The sequence below is a fragment of the Ranitomeya variabilis genome, chromosome 3 (genome assembly GCF_051348905.1).
Source record: "Ranitomeya variabilis isolate aRanVar5 chromosome 3, aRanVar5.hap1, whole genome shotgun sequence".
NCBI lineage: Eukaryota > Metazoa > Chordata > Amphibia > Anura > Dendrobatidae > Ranitomeya > Ranitomeya variabilis.
The window spans coordinates 203,719,609-203,734,464 of NC_135234.1; the positions used below are offsets into that span (position 1 = coordinate 203,719,609).

General features: G+C 40.7%; 1 long non-coding RNA gene across 1 annotated transcript; it reads right to left on the bottom strand.

Annotated features, from left to right (window-relative positions):
* Positions 1-10,680: 10,680 nt before the first annotated feature.
* Positions 10,681-14,198, bottom strand: LOC143818067 (uncharacterized). The gene is made up of 3 exons (XR_013224292.1): positions 14,103-14,198; positions 11,738-11,788; positions 10,681-10,815 (listed from the first exon to the last, which is right to left on the bottom strand). It is a non-coding gene; the product is annotated as an uncharacterized LOC143818067 (long non-coding RNA).
* Positions 14,199-14,856: the final 658 nt, after the last annotated feature.

The window sequence follows — 14,856 nt, forward strand, 5'->3', positions numbered from 1 at the left end:
GCCACGTGCTGTGCTGGCCAATCACAGCCATGCCAAAACTTTGCATGTAATGGCTTTGAAAGTGCCCACAGTCTAAGAGCTTGTAGATTGGCTGCACTTAAGCCTTTCAACAACTTCACTAGACTGGCGAACCCAAGCAGGAAACCAGACATACATTAAAAAGTCTGTGTTCTGTGTTCGGCATCAGACACTAGGTGTCCGGTATGGACCCCAAACTTTGCCGTTTGGGTTGACTTATCTCTACTTTTTATTTATTTGTTTATTTTTTCAAAATCTACAGCATAGTTGCTGAAGTATAGCGCTTTATAGCACTTCAAATTAAGAAACTGAAAACTCTTTGTAAAAATACTAGTTTTTAAGGATTGCATCACATTCCACTGAAAACTTGGCAAATGTATTTTCTACTAATCCATAATGCCTCCAAAATTTTTGGAATAGGCTAAAAGTCTCCCTTTTTATATTTATTAAGAAAATGTCAAACCTGTTATCATAGATAAACTAAACAGAAGTTAAAACGTATTTTAGATATGGGTGGTGGAACATTACAGAGCAACTGATAAAATTATTGACTAAGTATATGTTCAAGAGAAGACTGTAATAGATGTTATTTAGGGCTACATGGAAAGCTAACAACATTTTACTACAGCACACTGTATTGAATAGTGCGGTGGTTGCTCTAATCCATACACCAAAAATATAAACTTTGAAATATATAACAAATACAGTTGATCAGAAGTCAAACTAGCTTCTAATTGGTGAATGAGGCTGTCTAATGGAGAGCTTAACAACTCAGTTAACAACTTTCCTACAGCATATGATAAGTAAACACATAATATGCAGTCTAGGAAGAGCCTAAAGCAGGAAATGCACATTATACAGCTGTCAGCGAAACCATTGTCCAACTGACAGATACTGTGTCTTTACCAACTCCCCATACTTAGAAGCAGTCGGCTCATTTGCATTTTCATTGATTTAGCAAATCTGGTTATCCAGTTCTACACATTGCCATTGATGGTATAGTAGAAATTAGGACCTTGTGCAAACTTGAGCCCTCTGTTTCCAATTATTTTGTAAGTTTTCTCAGATTTTTATTTTCCAAATGGTCTAGAGTAGAAAATGGTAATTGCAAATTATCTTGTGCTCTAATGCTTTGAAAAGGTCAATACTAAACTCAATTGAGTCCCTTTAGAATTGGTGCCCTCAGTAGCTGCCAAATTTGCAGCCTCCTGAAACCAACCCAGTTCATTACGACTAGGTCATAGGAATTTTTCTGAGTTTTATTTGTCCTATTAGTAGTATCAAGTGTTTTTTTTTCTTACATTGACTGCTCATAGCATGCTTATTGACTATAAAATATTTCTAAATTTATTTCACAGAACAATAATTGTATGAATTATTGAACATCATAAACCAGTTTCTGTTTTAACGGTAACGTGCATCATAAAAGAAACTCATGGCAGACATTATTGGGTGTTCCCAGAAATGGATCTCTAATTGCCGAAAACAAATTCTTCCAAAATCTGTACTACAAGTTTGATGGCAACCCATTCTATATTGTTTGAAATAGCTACAATTTTTAATATAAAGTTACTGCAGTGCATAAAGTAACACATATTATTTTAAGATATTTAACAATATGAGACATTCTAAGAAAAGAACAATTATCCTCTTGATTCTCGTCAAACAGGGATAATTTAAACAACACCAACAGTTGTCAAAAAGCCATGACTTCTTATGTTTCCACTGCCTGTGTATAAAAAAGCAGTAAGCAGACACCTGCCCCCAAAATTCGATGATTATTGGACTATTATTAATAATTTAAGTAGTTTAAAAAGTCTAATATTGCAATGTGCTTTAAATAGCCTATTGGTTACTGTATGTATTCCCCTTGCCAGTTAGAATTATTTTATTATTTTACTTGTTTACATAGCACCATTAATCATCAGCGCTTTACATCATTATCACTGTCCCCATTGGGTTTACAAGTTAAATTCCTTATCAGTATGTCTTTGGAGTGTGGGAGGTAACCCACATAAAGTTGGGGAGGCTATAAAATCTCTGTGCAGAGTGCAGATGTTGTCCTTGATGGGATTTAAACCCAAGGCCCAAGCGCTACAAGGATTCAAATGCTGCCTCTATAATAAGGTCACTTATTAATAAGGCTGTATTTGCATCAAAGGCATGTAATATGGTTCAGTACACTCCTATGAGACATCAGAGTATTTTATATATTTATTTTCCAGACGGTTAGTGGCTTTGCAGTTTTCAGATTTGTTCAAAATTCACTTACCACAAATCTAATTTTTTGGGAAAATTTGGTAAAGTTGGTGAATTGGAATTTAAAAGTATCTACTTTTCTGTAAATCAGAGGATGAAACATTCTCAAAGAAATAGTTTGAGCTTCACCCATGCTCAGGCACCAAGGGAGGCTCCAGAGATGATTACAGATCCTCATCTCTTTGTGTATATTGTAAAGTACTGCTACCATACTTTATATAGGCTTCCAGCAATAAAATCTAGCTGTTATTAGATTTATGAAAAAATGTTCCCCCGGTCTAGTTGCCATGTCAGCAGTCAATGGACGCTTAAATAGGACTCTCCGAACCTCCTACTACCGGCTCATATTGCTACATAGTGTAGCTTTATGTGTGTGACTTCATGCTGCTATTAATCATTTACATGTGTGAAAAAATTGGGTTTATGAAAATGTTTTCAAATCTAATAACTGATTCTTATGCTTTCGTATGCCCCGATTAAAAAAAAAAAAAAACACTTCTATTTAGAACTATCATATATTTTTCACAAAAAGTACAGTACATGAAATTACACACAAGTGAGATGAAGAGAAATCTTTATTGTAGCCAAAAATATACACCATATTATAATGTATCTAAAAATGTATTGATCATTTATTCTGTTACTTAATTGTAAATTACTTCTTGAGCCTTTTAATTTTCTCTTTAAAGCTTCTTTTGATACTTTTTCTCTTACAGAAGGCCTGCAGATCTCTGTGAAGCATTCAGCAGTAGTCCCACATCATGTTCACGGTCCATTTACCTTGGTATTGTCGTTCCATCTCCTTCCTCTTGCTAACAACACCAAGGTTTTCAGAAAAGTAGTCCAGAAAGAAATGTAACTTCAAATTCATCATACAACCCAAGGGTTTGAAAAATGTCAGCATGTTATCCACAATGGTCTTAAATTTTGGATCTTTTTTCTTTTTGGGATTTTTTTTAACTTCTTTAATGGAATCCAAAGCACTTTTCTCAACAGCTTTCATTTTTGCTTTGAACATGTCATCCTTCATGAGTTTCCAAGTATCTGGACACACAAAAATGCCTTCCTTCAGTTTTGCTTCAAACAGGCCATGAAACTTGGTACCCAGGTGCTTAAACGTCTCTTCTTATTCTGTAGAGCTTTCACAAACTGCTTCATCAATCCAAGCTTAAAGTGGATTGGTGGCAGGAAAACTTTAGCTGGATCAACAAAACTTTCTCCAACTATATTCTTGGGTCCAGGTTGCAAAGGTGTTCTAGTTGGCCAACTTTCTTGGCTGCAATGATGAGTTCTATCCTGGCATTCCTATTCACACAAAAAAGCATGGGTAATTTGTGTTTCCTCCTTGCAGCCAAAGGAGCACAGAGAGAATTTTAAGATCACCACATATTGACTAGCCTTAAACCTCATAGTTAAGTTTCTTGAGAGTAAATTCTCACAGCTTTTCTTCAAGTGCATAGAATGCCCTACAGGCACTGAAACAAACTTGCTGTCATTGTGCAGTAGCAAAGCTTTCAGACTTTTTTAATGAATCAATAAATAGTCTTCCCTCAGTCACATTGTACTTAATGTTAAAGTTTTCCATCAGCCCGGGAAAATCAGTGCTAATACACTAGAGTACCGTCTTGAGAAAAGAATGGAAGGAATTCCTTTTCCCTGCTTTTGTATCATGAAAAACAGGAACCAGGAGCCAGCAGGTTCTTTTCCTTTTCCTTCATGGGAAGCCTGGGGGTCTGGTGGCCTCCCTAAAAGAGGGGGTACTGTCACGGTTCCACGCCTAGTGTGTCTGGGATGTAGTTACTGACAGCATGGCCATTCAATCTAGTTTAGGGGTGTGCTGAAGCTGTCAGTACTTTGATTGACAGCTTGGCCATTCAATCTGGTACAGGGGCATGCTGAGCTGTCAGTGTGTTGATTGACAGCTCAACTATCCAATCTGAGACAGTGTTAGGCGTCAGCTGTCTCCATGTGTTCATTATTCCAGTTAATTGCCATGCTTCTTAACTGAGCTGTGTCTCCCAAAACTCTGCCAGATGTACATTCAGCTAGTGTGGTTTGTGCTGTGCTTTCCTGTGCCTTGAGTTCTTTATTCTTGATCTGTTGCCTGAAATTGAACTTGGCTCTTACCATCCGCCTGTTTAACCTCTTCAGCTCTGATTCATTATGCTCCCCGTACTTCGGAACATTACCTGACTATGCTTTTGTCTCTTCCTTTTGTTTATGACATACCCTCTTTGCTTCTGACCTTTGACTCCTTGACCACGCTGACTCATGGCTCACATGAGAAGTGACTATCGTCACAGATCTGATGGCAACTGTGCATCATGATTATCCTCCACCTCTTGAGACATGAATTGATCTTGTCCAATGTGCCTTTCTCCTGGCCATGGGTGCTCAAATGTTTGGGCATCAATGCACTCCACCTCCTCATGACCTTCTTTAAAGGTGCACATTGAGGGACCTGACAAATTACAAGGGAATGTAAACAGTTCTTCAGAGTGGCCAGCGTTGGAGTCATATGTCTCCTGGGACTCTTGATGGTGGAAGGAAGGAGGACTAGATTGAAGATTCAGAGGCCCAGTCTCTTGGCTACTGAGCCTGCTGAGACTGGACCATGTGGAAGACTTTGTGGTGCTGCTTGTTAACACAATGGATCCTTTGACTACCATCCAACCCACAACATTCTTGGACTTGTCTGGGTTTATCAGTGGTGTAGGGTGCTGACCAAATTTTGACAGGATGCTAGAATGAGATACATTCACCTTCCAATCTGTCACATGGCCTTGGTGGGCACCACCACATCCACATCTCTTAACGTCACCCTTTCTCATATTGAATGTGTTATGCTTTTGAAAAAAATACTTGCTTTATTTTTCACATGCACCCTCACAAAGGTCTTATTTATAAATTCACAATATCCAGCAATGTGTGGCTATTTTTTTTCAGATTTCAGCTTTATTATACACGGCAAAAGCAGACTGATTTAAATTACAGGTACATAGTCACGTTTGCATATGTCTGCAGGCTTTGCGCCAGTCACACAACTGCTAGATAAAGATACTCTATTTATTAAACCAATAGAAAATTATGGGGGCTTTTAAGAATGCCTGCTGACTAGTGTTGAGCATTCCGATACCGCAAGTATCGGGTATCGGCCGATATTTGCTGTATCGGAATTCCGATACCGAGATCCGATACTTTTGTGGTATCGGGTATCGGTATCGAAACAACATTAATGTGTAAAATAAAGAATTAAAATAAAAAATATTGCTATACTCACCTCTCCGACGCAGCCTGCACCTTACCGAGGGAACCGGCAGCGTTGTTTGCTTAAAATTCGCTCTTTAACTTCCTTACTTGAAGTCCCGGCTTGTGATTGGTCGCGCGCCGCCCATGTGACCGCGACGCGACCAATCACAGCAAGCCGTGACGTAATTTTAGGTCCTTCAGGATTTTAAAATTACGTTCCGGCGTTGTGATTGGTTGCGTCGCGGTCACATGGGCGACGCGACCAATCACAAGCCGTGACGTCACGGGAGGCAGGACATGTGCGCATTTTAAAATGAGCGCGTCTCCTGCCTCCCGTGACGTCACGGCTTGTGATTGGTCGCGTCGCCCATGTGACCGCGACGCAACCAATCACAACACCGGAACGTAATTTTAAAATCCTGAAGGACCTAAAATTACGTCACGGCTTGCTGTGATTGGTCGCGTCGCGGTCACATGGGCGGCGCGCGACCAATCACAAGCCGGGACTTCAAGTAAGGAAGTTAAAGCGCAAATTTTAAGCAAAGAACGCTGCCGGTTCCCTCGGTAAGGTGCAGGCTGCGTCGGAGAGGTGAGTATAGCAATATTTTTTATTTTAATTCTTTATTTTACACATTAATATGGTTCCCAGGGCCTGAAGGAGAGTTTCCTCTCCTTCAAACCCTGGGAACCATCAGGAATACCATCCGATACATGAGTCCCATTGACTTGTATTGGTATCGGGTATCGGTATCGGATTAGATCCGATACTTTGCCGGTATCGGCCGATACTTTCCGATACCGATACTTTCAAGTATCGGACGGTATCGCTCAACACTACTGCTGACACACTGCAACAGTGGAGTAATGAAAATTATTGCTTCTGCTAAATTGTCACGTTTAATTATCTCTGCCCGGATTGCGTCAGTCGCACAACTGCTAGATAAAAATAGACTATTTATTAAACCAATAGAAAATTACTTTTTTTATATTGCCTTGCTGACAAACTACAACAGCAACAGGTTTTGCGCCAGTTCCACAACTGCAAGAGAATGATTAGGCATTTAAGCAATAGACGAGGTATGTTATTTAGCAATTAGCTTTTAAAATGGATGCCATTATTTTGCCGTAAAAATACAATTTATAGGCTGCTACACAGGAATATTATGTAGCTCCAAAAAATGGTTTTGCATACAGTGGGGCAAAACAGTATTTAGTCAGTCAGCAATAGTGCAAGTTCCACCACTTAAAAAGATGAGAGGCGTCTGTAATTTACATCATAGGTAGACCTCAACTATGGGAGACAAACTGAGAAAAAAAAATACAGAAAATCACATTGTCTGTTTTTTTATCATTTTATTTGCATATTCTGGTGGAAAATAAGTATTTGGTCAGAAACAAAATTTCATCTCAATACTTTGTAATATATCCTTTGTTGGCAATGACAGAGGTCAAACGTTTTCTGTAAGTCTTCACAAGGTTGCCACACACTGTTGTTGGTATGTTGGCCCATTCCTCCATGCAGATCTCCTCTAGAGCAGTGATGTTTTTGGCTTTTCGCTTGGCAACACGGACTTTCAACTCCCTCCAAAGGTTTTCTATAGGGTTGAGATCTGGAGACTGGCTAGGCCACTCCAGGACCTTGAAATGCTTCTTACAAAGCCACTCCTTCGTTGCCCTGGTGGTGTGCTTTGGATCATTGTCATGTTGAAAGACCCAGCCACGTGTCATCTTCAATGCCCTTGCTGATGGAAGGAGGTTTGCACTCAAAATCTCACGATACATGGCCCCATTCATTCTTTCATGTACCCGGATCAGTCGTCCTGGCCCCTTTGCAGAGAAACAGCCCCAAAGCATGATGTTTCCACCACCATGCTTTACAGTAGGCATGGTGTTTGATGGATGCAACTCAGTATTCTTTTTCCTCCAAACACGACAAGTTGTGTTTCTACCAAACAGTTCCAGTTTGGTTTCATCAGACCATAGGACATTCTCCCAAAACTCCTCTGGATCATCCAAATGCTCTCTAGCAAACTTCAGACGGGCCCGGACATGTACTGGCTTAAGCAGTGGGACACGTCTGGCACTGCAGGATCTGAGTCCATGGTGGCGTAGTGTGTGACTTATGGTAGGCCTTGTTACATTGGTCCCAGCTCTCTGCAGTTCATTCACTAGGTCCCCCCGCGTGGTTCTGGGATTTTTGCTCACCGTTCTTGTGATCATTCTGACCCCAAGGGGTGGGATTTTGCGTGGAGCCCAAGATCGAGGGAGATTATCAGTGGTCTTGAATGTCTTCCATTTTCTAATTATTGCTCCCACTGTTGATTTCTTCACTCCAAGCTGGTTGGCTATTGCAGATTCAGTCTTCCCAGCCTGGTGCAGGGCTACAATTTTGGTTCTGGTGTCCTTTGACAGCTCTTTGGTCTTCACCATAGTGGAGTTTGGAGTCAGACTGTTTGAGGGTGTGCACAGGTGTCTTTTTATACTGATAACAAGTTTAAACAGGTGCCATTACTACAGGTAATGAGTGGAGGAAAGAGGAGACTCAGGAGACTCTTAAAGAAGAAGTTACAGGTCTGTGAGAGCCAGAAATCTTGATTGTTTGTTTCTGACCAAATACTTATTTTCCACCAGAATATGCAAATAAAATGATAAAAAAACAGACAATGTGATTTTCTTTTTTTTTTTTTCTCAGTTTGTCTCCCATAGTTGAGGTCTACCTATGATGTAAATTACAGACGCCTCTCATCTTTTTAAGTGGTGGAACTTGCACTATTGCTGACTGACTAAATACTTTTTTGCCCCACTGTATGCTGGTACTACCTAATATTATTTGCCTCTAAAAATAGCGGATTTATATACTGTATCTTGGTAGTGGATGAAACCCTCCTGATTTCACCCTAATCCCAGAGTCTGTTCATAATACTAAACTATACTACACAAAGGAAAATAGCAGAGATCTGCAGAATGTACTTGCAATGATGAGAACACCCAGGTGCCTGCATTTTACACTCCCTCCTATTAAATCTCTCACTACGCTATCCCCACATAGCAAAGAACTAATCTTCATAATCTTCAGCTCTTAAAAGAGCTTTTTGAAATGAATAATGCTCCCTATACTATCCAATCACTCTCTGTACGCTCACACTACGCTCTCCCTATGCTGTTTCTGGCTACAAAGTGCCCAAGATGTTACCGGCAGCCTTTAAATATCTTCTATGATGCCATAAGGTCAACCATACACAATAATGCCTCACCAGAGATAGCGCCAGCAATACTGTGATTGGCAAACCAGCCCAGCATGCTCATTGGCTGCAAATAAAGCGCCAAATATGCTTGGGGTCTCTCTAATTTACCGAGGTGAATACCTAATTACTTGCCGATTAGCGAATAGTGTGCTATGCGTGCAAGTAACAAATAGTGTCGAATGTATTCACTCATCGCTATGCATAATTTATAGTAGCTAAGCTTTATGATTCAGACAGCAGTTCTAATTACAAATACAAATCTTTCTGGTAACAAAATGCTATAATTTAATAATGTAGATGAAAGTCTTCATAGGCCAACAAAAGGATCTTCTTCAAGAAGCGCTCTGCATATTAGGTGCATCATAAATCCACAAAATATTTAGTTTGCTTGCCAAAACAGTCTCCTTAGCTCATGAATAGAGATTAAAGTGGCATTGCTGCTTTTTTCCTTATTTTATTTTTATGGCTTCAATAAAAGGCTATGAAATGGAACATAAAAGCATAATGTGTATTATTTATGTTGAACTGCTACACATACTAATTGCCACTTATGGTTTGCTAGTTGCACAGTACCACATAGTTACAGCCAACATCATTATTTCAAATATGACCAAATATGTTGTAATGAATGCAGAAAACCATTTTTAAAATGTGTTGGCTGACTGATGACCCAAAGGTAGATTTCAGCATTTCAGCATGTGTTTTCTTCACAGGACTGAAGTGATGCTACTAACTAAATTCCCTGCACCTAGTCTCATACTTACCAACCACCGTCTTTACCTTTTGTCAGCACTGCTCTGGACAGTCTCCAGCAGTTTGTAACCTGCCGGATCATTTGTTTGCTGGGTGATCTGAAAGTCACTACTCACTAGAGATGTAGAAGGTACGAAAGGCTAGCACTCGACTGTTGAGGATATGACGGTGCAAGTGAACGGAACCAATAGTCCCATCAACCATCCAAATATATAATCACTGCACACGTACTATGGAATATGCTTGATGCAGGTGAACAAGTTTATTGAAATAATTGTTGCAGTAAGGTGAACTGAAGAAGCGATAGGCGTAAAGACGTTTCGGCCAGCTCGTGGCCTTGATCACATCATCGCTAAAAATAAATCATATAGAAAGTAATGAATAACTATATACAAAAAGTAATAAATAGCAATATACACAACATATCTACATATATACAATTCTAGAATACATGTCAAAATCACCATAGTCAGAGTGATTCATATGATGCCAAAACTAGTATATCTACCATGTATGGTGAAATGGACGAAAAATAGAACAACAAGGAGAACTGGAGGTAGATATGGCGTGCATTGGAGCTGGAGAGTAAGGAGATGATAAACATAATGTAACATAATGTAACATACCCTGGTGAAAGGTTCCTTGTATACTGCCGTATTAGAGTGTTTACTAAGGGTATCAGCCAAAGATAGAGGAATAAGGTAATCCTATAAAGAATGATGGAATATAGTCAGTAGTGGCCATGGTATAAAAAGGCTGAAACGTACTTGCAGATCTATACTTTTGCTGCTACTCATAAACGTGGCCGTATAATGTAAGAATGGGGCTTGCGTGCACCCATTGCTGTAAAACCGACAGGAATACGATATCCGCTAGGTTCATAATGAGTATACTTGCCAATTGAGTGCCTGTGTTGTAACAATTGTACCAGGCTGGTCGTTGTAGTATGCGGCACCTGTATAGGTATGGCTATGGGGATATACAGACATATAGTGAGATGAATCTGTAGGTTCAGTTCATAAAAGGTCAGAACAGAGAACTATAGTATACTTGCCAATGTGATTTTAATGTTGTATGTTCTATAGTACATCAGATGCCCCGAATAGACGGATCGTGTACATAAGTATAGCTGTGGGAATAGACATACACGGGGTAAATGAGTAGTCAGATAGGCTTATAAGGTAATTGTATGTTATGTGCGCTACCTGCCAGTATGCAGACCCAGTCCTGGCCCAATTATACGGATCCCCTGCTCTAGAGTCAGTGAGAGCTGTGGTGCACGGATATTTTGCTATAAGAGAAAAAGATGTAAGAGAAAAAGATGTAAGGTTGGGGTTTAATGGATGTCTTAATTAACTTATCTGGTAAGTGAAGTCTCACATCCGCAGTCCGCTGGTGGCGTTCGTGGCTGGGAGGCAGCATAGGTGGCCAGGTGGAGGATGCAGACACAGACAGTGTCGTTGCTGAGGAATGGCTGCCATGTTCAGTCTGGCAGTACTCTATAAATCCCCGGCCGGTCAGCTGACCGGATGTGATGTGGGACGCCCACGCATGCGCTATTGGTATCGGATCCTGGGAGGTGAGGAGCCCGACATATCCGACGCCTGCGCAGTGCACAAAAGGCCAGTGTGCGCTTGTTCACAAGGCAGAGGGAAAAACCTGTATCCATATTGTAGCAGGAGCTGCAAGATGGCGCTCGCGCATGCGCAATGCGTATTGTGGGTTGGACTGTCACGGAGATAGAATGAATGTGTGACGTAGCAGTGTTATGTACGCTACAGAGTGCCGATACTGCACAAAGCAGATAAGAAAGGGGATGCTCCAGCGTTACTAAAAGGGAGGCGCTGGACAGGCCGAGTATGTCCCACTACTGTATAAGATGCTGATTCAAAGAAAAAACTCTGCAGATACATAGTGAATATACATACATTTATAAATACATGGTAGGAGTCCAAACTGAAAAAGGAAATAAGAAATAAAGGAAAATAAATGAAATAAAAGCGGAACTAAGGGAAAATGAATGAGGGAGACTAAAATGAAAAGAAGATTTCTATGAGATAAAAATGGGGTATAAAGGGAAAATGAAGAAATAAATTTGAAAAAAATATATCTGAAAAAATTGAATGAAAAAATAATAAAAAAAAATAATAATAATAAAAAATTAAAAAATTAATGGGATGTAAGTCAAGGAACCCAGGGTGTATGAATCTTACCATCTCGAAAGTGCACGCTGTCGAAGCTATCAGTGCAGTGGCTCAACTCGTCTAGGAAAAATAGATAAGGTTGTTTATGTTAGCCAGTCAATCTCACGATTTAGCCCCCTTGGGTGAAGGGTATCTAGGGTATAAATCCAAAATGTTTCCCTTTGCTTTAAGAGTTGGATGTGATTGCCACCCCTTCTCGGGCGGGGTACTTTTTCAACTATCTGAAACCTGAGTTGGGCGATATTGTGTCTCGCTTCCTTAAAATGTGCAGGTAAAGGTAGCCATAACTTCTCACGTCTGATGGTAGATTTATGGCTGGATATTCGATCCCTAATCGCCTGGGTGGTCTCCCCCACATATAACAACCCACACGGGCATTTTATAATGTACACCACAAAGCTTGTTGCGCAGGTGTAATAATCCTTAATGGGATATGATTTCCCAGTCCGTGGATGGATTACTTCGTTGCCTTTAATGATGTTTGAGCAACTCATACAACTCAAGCAGGGAAAGGTGCCCGTTCTTCTTTGATCAGTCAGGGTTCTGGTAAGTGGTGGTTTATGTGACCCTAGATCAGCTCTTACCACCTTGTCCCGTATGTTCCTGGGTCGTCTGGTACACATTAATGGAGGATCCCTAAAGATAGATATATTGGGATAGGCCTTAATGAGGAGGGGCCAATGTCCTCGAATGAGATTGTGTATTTTGTGCATAGTAGGATGGTGGTTATGTACAAAAGGGAGTCTTGGGTTTTTTTGTACGCTAACCGCCCCATTATCTGGGTCACTAGTGGCTCGAGCTGATTCCATCTGGAGAAGGTTGGATGGGTAATTGCGGGCTTCAAATTTTTGTGTCATTTCCCAAATTCTGGTCTCTCTAGTTGGGGGGTCTGAAACAATTCTGGTGACCCTTTTAAATTGTGATCTGGGAAGGCTGTTTTTGATCGACTTAGGATGACAGCTGTTGTATAGCAAAAGGCTGTTACAATCAGTCGGTTTTGTGTAAATATCCGTGCTAAGATAGCCGTTGACATCCTTGAGTACCTTAGTGTCTAGAAATGTTACCTCGTTACTGTGGTGTATCAGTGTAAAAGACAGCTCTGACCTAACAGCATTGATGGTAGCATAGAATTCAAGGAGACTTGTTAGGTCTCCTTGCCATATACAAAAAATATCATCAATGTACCTATACCAGGTACGTGCGTGCTTCTGAAAGGCGGGGTCTGGGTATACGTGTTCTTTTTCGAACCGGTCCATGTACAGATTAGCATAAGCTGGGGCCACATTTGACCCCATGGCAGTACCACATATCTGCACGAAAAAATCATCCTCAAATAGAAAGAAATTCTCTCTAAGTACTAGGTTTAATAAGTCTGTACATAGTTCCTGGGAACCTTTGTCCACGTTGGCCTCATTGAGTGTCAGAGATACTGCCTCAATCCCCTTATCATGAGTGATTGACGTATACAAACTATTTACGTCAAAGGTGCATAGGATGCTAGCGCATGGGATATTGTTAATATTACGTATTTTTTTAAGGAAATCTCCAGTATCTAATATGAACGATTTTGTAAGTTTGGTATAAGGTGTGAGTAGTTTTTCCAAAAACATGGACAAAGGATTTAATATTGAATCAGTTGAAGCCACTATAGGGCGACCGGGGGGATTCTGGAGATTCTTATGAATCTTAGGTAAAATGTAGATTACAGGAGTCACCGGATGGTTATTGGTAAGGTATGCTTTGGTTTTATTGTCAATAGTATTCAATAGTAAGTGTTTATCCAACACCCCCTTGATTTTTCGTTGTATGGAATAGGTTGGATCGGTCTGTAATATTTTATACGTAGTTGTGTCAGAGAGCTGTCTTCTCACCTCTCCCACATAGAAGCTCTTATCCATGACAATGATAGCTCCCCCCTTGTCCGCTGGTTTAATGATGATATTTTTGTTCTCACTAAGTGAGTCCAAGGCCTGTTTTTCCAGGGGATCAAGATTGTGGCGGACAGGGAGGAAGCCTAATCGCTGTTCATGGAGTGTCTTTTTGACATCTCTGTCAAGTAGATTAACAAAGGTCTCAACCGCGTGATTAGATTTAGGTGGAATGAAAGTGCTGCGATTGCGTAAGCCAAGCTGCTCAATAGTAATGGTGGGTCTCTCTGTTTGGGCTGGTGTAGAAACAGGTCTAAGGGGATTAGTGGATTCCTCAAAGTGTACTTTGAGCCTAATACTTCTATAGAACCGTTGTAAATCCCTCTCCAGTTGGAAAGAATCCCATTTTGGGGTGGGACAGAATGATAGACCCATATTCAAGACCTTTAGTTCTAGAGGAGAAAGGGTATAGTTAGAGATATTGACTACAGAGTTTGGACTCCTACCTGAGATCTGAGCGTCATGTGACGATCCCCGTCTCTTCTTCCTGGACCTCCGAGTTGGCGTGTGTTTTGTCCTAAAAAACGAAGTCCAGATGTTTGAGCCCCACCAGTCTCGCTGCCGGATCCTACAGAGGAACCCCCGGCAGGTGAGGAGCCCCCTGAGTGGTAGTTCCCTCCTGGGGTACGGCGATATCTGGGTCTTGGACGTCTGGGGAAAGGGTCCTCCCATTTATAAACGTTATTGGTCAAATAGTCCTCAGTGTCTCTTTGGAATTTAGTGCGTTTCCTGTCTTCCAAGACTTTTTGGTGTGTTGTTAGAATAGAGTCCACTTTATTCTTTAGTGTGGTGAATTCGGTACCGCTCAAAGTAGATGTTAACTGTGTCTCAATACTCTCTATTTTTTCTTCCGTAGTTTTGATGGCTTCTTGAAGGTACTCAATGGTTAGTAGTATAATGTCAAATGAGCATTTGTTCAAAATTTTTTGAAAAGTTGCACAATACTTATCGTTGTCCGAAAATAAGGTTGGGCGAAGATTGCAACGTAGTCCTCGTGGTATTTTTCCTTGACGATGGTATTCCCCCAAGGTGGCACAATGTAGGTCGTAGCCGATGAGTCTTTTTTTCTCCTTCTCCCAATCCCTCGATTTAACGTCCTTGCTGGGTAGATGTAGGAAGTCTGTATTAGTTTTTATTTTAGACAGAATGGTAGAGCCTGTGGCATCATCGTAGACGTGGGTCTCAGTTGACATGGATTCG